The sequence below is a fragment of the Lepidochelys kempii genome, chromosome 1 (genome assembly GCF_965140265.1).
Source record: "Lepidochelys kempii isolate rLepKem1 chromosome 1, rLepKem1.hap2, whole genome shotgun sequence".
Taxonomy (NCBI): Eukaryota; Metazoa; Chordata; order Testudines; family Cheloniidae; genus Lepidochelys; species Lepidochelys kempii.
In genome coordinates, this window is record NC_133256.1 from 116,323,553 (window position 1) to 116,331,763 (window position 8,211).

The window sequence follows — 8,211 nt, forward strand, 5'->3', positions numbered from 1 at the left end:
AAATAGGTCAGGTCTTGTCAATAAGGTTCTGTTGGGTGCCTAGGATGCCACAAGACAAATAATGAATAAAAATCATATCACAATTAACTATTTAAGACAACAATCATTTATTAACCCTTTATAAATCAGTTATAAATTGAACCTGAATATAAACTGTGACCATTTTGTTTAGCTGTTCTCAGTGTATTGTACATTTTCACAAGCAGAACCTTAAAGTATTGCTTAAGAACTAGGCATTTGACTGATATTATGGTCACCCTGCTATTTTGTAAACAGAGTAGGAAAAACATCCTTGGTGAAATCTTTCCTCCACTGGCTGGCTTTAATCACTGGGGAAAACTGCTTCTGTGGATAGAGAGAGGACTTAAGTCTGCAGGCCTCACAACTAGACACCTCTCACCAGCATTAATTCAACTTACAATAAAAACAAATGACTAAAAGCACTCCACACAATCATAAAGGGCACTCTACAAAATGTAGGTTATTGTCTAGATTTATTAAGCCTGAACATGGCAAAGGAGCCAGTAAAGGCTTCCTGATCCATTCGGGGGACATATCCATTGGCTTTATGGCCCCTTTGCACCACTGTTTAAAGCAGAGAATCTGACCCCATAAATCACAGAATTATGAAAGGAAGAGAAGAGTATTAGATCATAGTCCATCCTTTGCCAGTGCAGCACATAGGTCCTCTATCTAAGTGCTATTAAAAATGATCTAATTTTAATGTAGGTCAAAGTTTGGGTTTATATTATATGACCATCTTCCCTCACAAACAATACAGGTTGGAGTCTCTTCTTGAAATCCAATAGGAGGATTTTACCCAGTTTTCACCAAGTGTTGAAAGAACAAGCTCAATAGGAAAAGATAGTGGTTTTCAATGTAAGGGTGCAAGCCTGCCGAATGGCGTAGACACATTCATTCTGTTCAGTGAACACTGCTGCCCAAGGAATGGGGGCACCCCAAAAAGTATATGCTACTTTCATACATTTTCAAGAAAACCATCAGGTTCAATCAGCCCCATTCTGAACTGGGTGAAATCCTCCTATAATATTCCAAGAAGAGACTCTTACCATTGGTATTTGCGAGGGAAGATGGTCATAAAATATAAACCCAAACTTGGAGCTAGTCTAAAATTGTTATATCATTTTAATAGCACCTAGATAGAGAACCTATGTGGTGCACTGGCAAAAGGTGGACTATGCTCTAATACTCTTTGCCTCCTTTCGTCGTTCTTTTTTTCCCCTAAAAGTCAATGGAGAATGATTGACAAAACTCATGCTCTCATCATGAGGCACTGTGTTCAAATATGATGTCTATAAAGGCTAAAAGTCCTGTTTAATATAGCTCAGGAGGAAATGAAAGATAAACCAATGGTTTTGGCAGCCTGGTGCTCTGAAAACTATGCCATTTTGTGATGAGCTGTTACCGATACCACCCTCTAAAAAGAGAAATTGATGCAATCCTGATTCACACTCATAGACCATATTTAAGGAAGCTTGTGTAGTTTTGTGGTTTGGTTATATATGAAATGTATTTCACAGAAACCAATATCATAGAATAGAATCATAGAATATCAGGGTTGGAAGGGACCTCAGGAGGTCATCTCGTCCAACCTCCTGCTCAAAGCAGGACCAATCCCCAACTAAATCATCCCAGCCAGGGCTTTGTCAAGCCTGACCTTAAAAACTTCTAAGGAAAGAGATTCCACCACTTCCCTAGGTAACGCATTCCAGTGCTTCACCACCCTCCTAGTGAAAAAGTTTTGCCTAATATCCAACCTAAACCTTCCCCCTGCAATTTGAGACCATTACTCCTCGCTCTATGCCAGAACACAGCTGTACAATTTCTGGTTCCGATACAAGAATAAAGGTTTACTTATTCCCAATGTCTCTCTCTCGCCTCACTTCTCCGCAAAGATTTCTGTTTTCCCCCCTCTAGTCAGTGTGCAGTGTTATGCCTCTTTCAATCACCATGACAGTTACATTAAGAATGATTTTTTTCCTTCACTAAAACATCACAATCAACCAAGAAACAACAAAAGCATCGAGTGCTATGTAGCATTTGTGCAGTTCTTTACGTATGAGGCTCTTCAAGTGCTTACTAAGTAGGAAAAGTATCACTATCCCCAGTTTACAGATGGAGAAACTTAAGCGCCGGCACCAGGGAGGTTGAGCAACTATTGACTAAGTGGCAGTCACAGACTGAATCCATTTCTCCTGCCTCTCTGTTCCATGGCTTCCCCACTGGCTCGGAAACTAGTGCTGAATGAATCAACTCCATTCAGATGGACATTTCTTTGTATTATACCATTCAACTGTCAAATGCAATCCATTTTGCTGAGACATCCTCATGTGATCAAATACAGAGCAGAATGTCCTTGACTGGGAAAGCCATTGTGAATTAATGAATTTGGCAAGATACTAAGTAAATACACACAAAGTAAATCAAAGCACCACAAAATGTTCTTTGTTTATTGATTTTGGCAACCCTAGTTTAGTTTTAATTATTTACAGTGTATTAGTGAGGAGTACTACATCACTAGTGGTCCACAGAGGGCTGGGAGAAAAGAGGCTAATCAACTCTAACAGAAACTGAACAGATGGGAAGGAGAGATGAAATAAAAAGCAGAAGTAGATAGTGTGATTAGATGTATTGAACTAAAGAAGGCTATAAATACATAAATACTTGCCTGGTATTGCTTTGCAACCTCAGCAGTTGCTGTAATTGCCACAGATAGCGTGTGGTCTTGACTGGGGAGAAGCATTGTTCCATGTGATCATGAATAGAGGGAGATGAATGATGAGATGTTCTTGGTTAAGATGTGTAGTATATTTTGTTAAAGTAGTGATGGCTCAGTAATGGGTGGCACCACTACATTGCTGCTTTAAATCTTTGCCTTTTCTGGGTGAATTATAAAGTGTGCATGTAATGGGGTGTACCACTCACCGCTGGTTCACAACCCATAGCATGGCACCTCCTCCTGATCACTCTGGGGATTAGCTCAAAGCCAACAACCCTGGCTGCAGTTTGCACACCATCATTCTGTATCTGGTCTGCAGCTTTTCTTGTCCCAAGACCCTCAGTGGCTCCTTCGTGACTCAGCCCTCCAGCTAGGTCACTCAGTGTTTCCCCTTCTGGGGTAAAATGTCCAACAGGGCCTATCTTCAGCCCTCTTTCTGGGCTCAGTTCTCACTGAGTTCAAGCCCCTTCCCAGGGCTTTGGCCATTCTGCCTGTGAGGGGGACCCAGGCCCGCCCACTACTCCAGATCCCAATCCAGGGACCTGCAAATATCAGCACCATCCTGCTTCCTTTAACTCCGTTGCTGCTATTCCCTGGACCACTTCCCATGTATCTAGCTCCCCCCCTCTCTGGGTTTGCTAGCCTACAAACTCTATCCACTCAGGTAGTGACTGCAATTTGTCTACAGTCTTTTCCAGCTGCCCTCCTCTGTTGCCAGCTAGCTTGCATTATATAGGCCCTGCCTCTTCCTGCCCAGCTGAGCCTGCTTTCACTCCCTGCTCCCTGGCTCCTCTTCCAGGTGTGCCCTGTGGAGTTAATTAGCCTGTCTGGACACCTTAACCCCTGTCACTCTTGTGTGCAGTGGACACCCCATCACAGTGCAGAACAGAGAAGTGCATATCAGCCAAGTTCTACTACCCTTTTGTTCCTCTGGGAGTCAAAAAGCTGCTGGCTGGCTGGAAACTGGCTACACATGGTCACATCTTAGTCAACACAACTGTTTCACAACTCACAGCATGCAGACTTTCCCTCATCTTTCATAATAATCTTTTACATTCTCCGCTCCTATCCCTTCTTTCCTTCTGGAGTGGCTATGGGGAGAGAAGAATGACATTATCCCACTTTCCCTTTTCTATCTGCTGCAGTAGATACCAATTTTGATATAAACCCTTGTCACCATCTGTCATAAATATAAAGGGAAGGGTAACCACCTTTCTGTATACAGTGCTATGAAATCCCTCCTGGCCAGAGGCAACATCCTGTTATCTGTAAAGGGTTAAGAAGCTAAGATAACCCAGCTGGCACCTGACCCAAAGGACCAAAAAGGGGACAAGATACTTTCAAATCTTAGGCGTGGGGGAAGGTTTTTGTTTGTGCTCTTTGTTTACGGGGTTGTTCTCTCTTGGGCCTGAGAGAGGGCAGACAGAAATCCATCTTCTCCAACCCATCCTAATCCAAGTCTCCAATATTGCAACCAGTATAGGTAAGCCAGGCAAGACGAATTAGTTTATCTTTTGTTTTATGTAAATTTTCCCTGGGTTAAGAGGGAGGTTTAGTCCTGTTTTCTGTAACTTTAAGGTTTTGCCCAGAGGGGGATCCTCTGTGATTTTGAATCTGAATACCCTGTAAAGTATTTTCCATCCTGATTTTGCAGAGATGATTTTTACCTTTGTTTTTTGTTGTTTTTTTTTTTAATAAAATCCTTCTTTTAAGAACCTGACAGATTTTTCCATTGTTCCAAGATCCAGGGGTTTGGGTCTTTGATGATTTTGGAACCAATTGGTTGGGATATTATTCTCAAGCCTCCCGAGGAAAGGGGGTGTGTAGGGCTTGGGGGGATATTTTGGGGGAAGACGTCTCCAAGTGGTCTCTTTCCTTGTTCTTTGTTTAAAAGGCTTGGTGGTGGTAGCATACTATTCAAGGACAAGGCAAAGTTTGTACCTTGGGGAAGTTTTAACCTAAGCTGGTAAGAATAAGCTTAGAGGGTCTTTCATGTGGGTCCCCACACCTGTACCCTAGAGTCCAGAGTGGGGAAGGAACCCTGACACCATCTTCCACAGTTTTTCAGGATAGGCACAGTACATATCAGCACCTCTATATAAGACTCCATGTTTCAGGAATAGGTCTGTGAAAACAATTGCTCAGGTCCTCCAGGTTGATTAAGTTGACAGTAGCTGGAAAAGAAAAATATCCCAGTCCCAAGAGTCACCAGACTGAGTGATGCAAAGGCAACAGTTCAAAAATCCAGGGCCTGCGGCTATTAAGACAGAACCACCACAGTAGAAGTAAAGAGAAACAGGAACTTTGTCTGCCATAGAGTGACCAACAATATAACTAATTAGTGGGAAACTTTACTAAAATTAGCTAAAATAGAAAGGCCTTAGTGACATGATGTCTATCACACTTTTTGTAACAAATAGGGTTGTCCCACCTACACTAAACCTTACTCTGTTTTCAATATGAGTTGAGGGACTTGGGGCAAGCGAGAAGCATTGGATCATTTTCCTTGTATAGACCAGGTCTTAGTTTGCCTATGTAAATTCCACTGATAGAAGCTTGTGGTTTTGATGTAGACAGTTCTGTGTTCTGTCCTCCCGTGTTACATCCATGCAGCTAGCAGCTGACCATGTCCTTTCCAATCCAGCCTTGGATTGATACAATGAAGAAATAATGAATAAAAAAGAGGGTTGGTGGTGGTTGTTTTTAGTTTTTAAGGGAGAAGATAATCCAAAGCACTGAATTTGAGAAATAGGGTGGCAATGTGGACCAGTGTGATTTAGGGCTAGGCATTTTGTGCTCTTCTTTGTGCAACATAAAGCCCAGATTGTCTTGTAGTAAAGATGACAAGGTGTCGGGGTGAAAGTAAGTTAAAGGACTTACCGGTACGCCGGAGTCCTGAGCAGGGGGCGTGGCCTCAAGCGAAAGAGGCATGGCCTTAACTAGAAGAGGCAGGGCCTTAAATCCCCAGGCCCTTTAAATCAAGATTTAAAGGGCCAGGGCTCCAGCTGCGGTAGTGGCGGCTCGGACCCCAGGGCCCTTTAAATCACCCCCTAGCTACCAGCTGCAGAGGCGGCTGGGAACCCCAGGGCTGGGGGGCAATTTAAAGGGCCCAGGGCTCCAGCCACCACTACCACCCCTGCCCTTTAAATCCACTCCGGAGCCCTGCCGCCGCTACCCCAGGGCTTGGGCAGCAGGGCTCAGGCGGGGATTTAAAGGCCCGGGGTGGTAGCAGGGTCTGGAGCTCCGGGGCCCTTTACATCCCCACCAGAGCCCCACCGCCACTACCCCAGGGCTTTAAATTGCCATCTGGGAAAGCCGGTCCCGGTACGGTGCACCGGCTCTTACCGATACGCCGTACTGGGGCGTACCGGCTTACTTTCACCTCTGCAAAGTGTTAACTCAGTTCTTGTGCGCTAAACCAAAGAGACTATTTATCTAACTTTTAGCAACTAGTATGGCTCTCATCATCACAGTATTTGAGTGCTTCCCAAATTTTGAAAGGAAACTGAACAATTTCTCGCATTTGCCTCCCCCACTTCCCTGTGGGTAAAACCATAAGATGGACAGCCTGTATTAAGTTGAATCAGCTTTCTCAAGAAATGCTGAATAATTCAGGAATGACTGCACTGAGATCCATGTGATAAAAATAAATAGTCAGTATTATCTTTGTAATAGCATTTATATTTACAGTAACTCATAACCTATATTGCCTCAATTGTGTGGTATCCTTTTATATTCCATAAATCGTACACTGACTTTTACTGCTTATGAAAATAACTTATATTGTCAACAATTTTAAGCACTGCCCCAGCCATCCTGACTTTTTTTTTAAGCAAAAGTGGGGTGCAGAGGAACATGTGGGGGGTGAGCAACGATGCCAGCCCTGTGTGGGGAGGGGGGGAGGCAGGGCTCAAGCGAGCAGCAACACCAGCCCCAGTCCTGTGCTGGGGGCAGACTGGGCTCGGATGACCAGCGATGCCAGCCCCAGGCAGGGATGGGGGGATGGGCTCTGGCCAGCCCCATGCAAAGGGGAGGGAAGGGCTTGGGCAAGTGGCTTGGGCTAGCCCCATGCGATGTCCCATTTTCCCTATGGGAAATATGGTCACTCTATTTAGCCATCACTGAAATGCAAGCATCTTTGTGTTAAAACACAACAGTACTTTTGTAGCATACAGCAAACACAATACATGAAAGGAAGAATACTATATCCAGTTGAAACTACAGGGAGATAGTAAATTAAGTAGAGAGCATGTAATTACGTGGATTGGAACAATAATAACAAAATTGATTTTTTGAAAATAAACAAGTTTTAGCAGATGGCTTAAACAAAACAAAGTATTTCAAAAGGCTTTGAAGAAAGAACAGCTGGAAAAAAACCCAGCTTTTGGTCACTGATTTTTTAATTAAAGGTAAATATAATTGTTGACAGTACTAGTTATTTTCATAAGCAATAGCAGCCAGAGTATGATATATAGAATATGAGAAGAGGATACCGCACAATTAAGGCAATATAGTTTACAGTTACTGTAAATATAAATGCTATTATAAAGATAATACCAACAATTTGAAAAGGCTCAGTCAACTTAATACAAGCTGTACATCTTTCCATTTCTCTTAATTTTTTTATTTTTGTGAGTCACAATTTTATGAGGTGAATTTATTTTTACAAATATAGAGATGAAAAAATTACTAGCCAAGTCCCAGTAGGTAGCTGTATTTATTTCATACAAACTACTCGAAGGTTCTGAATCACCGTTTTAGAGTACCTTTTGACAAGTGAAAACTAATGAAATGAAAGTATAGACTTTAAAGAAACACACACTCAAGTCTCAGTTCTAATCTGTGTCATATACATTTCTGTGTAAAGATGCAGGTGAATAGGAGCAGCACACAGGGGAATTTTGAAGGATTTTTAAAGAGGGAGTGTGAGAGGCTCTCTTTCTAGGTGAGGTTCTATGCTCAATACCGCGATGGCCAACAACGGAACAGTGGCTGTGACCTACTACCGACGTGACATGTTTTCATTCCTGCCTGAAGCCAGAAGAGACTTCCTCTGTATGAAGTCCAAGTTGGCAGCTATTTTGGAAGAAAAGATTTGTGGTTTTCAAGGGCAAGTACAGACATTAACAGAGCATTAGAGAGGCTGAAGAGTATTTGGACAATCAGATTCAGGAAACATCACCACCCCAGATTCAAGAAAGAAAGGAATTGGTGACCAAGAAACCAGAAAATGGAAACCGTGGAAATGAGAGAGGAGGCTTGGCAGTTCATAACCACCAGAAACAAGAGTATGAGGCAGCATTCTGCACAGCTGAAGGCAGATGAAGATGGACAGGCTGTGACCCCCAGAGAGAAGAGGGCCATGGGGAACGCCAAGCAGCTAGAAGTATCCAGTCACTATCAGGTCTCAGTGTGAAACATACAGAAAATATACCTGAAGCTCCAGCTGGCAATGGAATAAGAGCTATAAG